This window comes from Leishmania donovani, chromosome 34 (assembly GCF_000227135.1).
Source record: "Leishmania donovani BPK282A1 complete genome, chromosome 34".
Lineage (NCBI taxonomy): Eukaryota > Euglenozoa > Kinetoplastea > Trypanosomatida > Trypanosomatidae > Leishmania > Leishmania donovani.
Genome location: NC_018261.1, coordinates 255,180 through 255,751, shown reverse-complemented (window position 1 = coordinate 255,751; position 572 = coordinate 255,180).

The following is a 572-nucleotide window of genomic DNA, read 5'->3' as shown; positions in this document are numbered from 1 at the left end:
CTCAAGAGCGGCCGCAGATGCACGGAAAGAAGCACTTGAAAAAGATGACCTTTCCAGATCTGTCACCTCCCCTCCCACACGCACACAGTCGTGGAGCACGAGTTCTCCCATGGCTGCGCATCCAGACCCACCTCCGCGTTGTAACGCTGCTCATCTGGCCAGCTGTTGACTTGTCGCGGCCAGAGAATGAGGGTGCCGCCGTCCGATACGTCCTTTCTTCTCTTCCACGACGGTGAACGCCCATTCAAGGAGAGGGGTCGGTGCTGCGCTGGGCACACCATAACGATTGCTGCCAGTGAGGGGAGGGGCCTCGACATCCGCGTCTGTCACCGGCGGCGGAGAAGTGACGCTTCCTGGGAACGCGCGGGGGCACTGGTCGGGGGTACTTCCCATGCACCGCATCCGTTGCTGGTTCTCGCTTCTCATCTCGCCACACAGATCGGCAAGGTGCATCGCTTTCCTCTGTGCCGCGTGCAAGGGGGCTCCCTCCGCTCTTCTTTGGCCACTGGTAGGCGTCCATGGGCTGGTTTCGGGCACGGCTTGTAGGACGTGCAGGATGGCCCCTCCTCCTC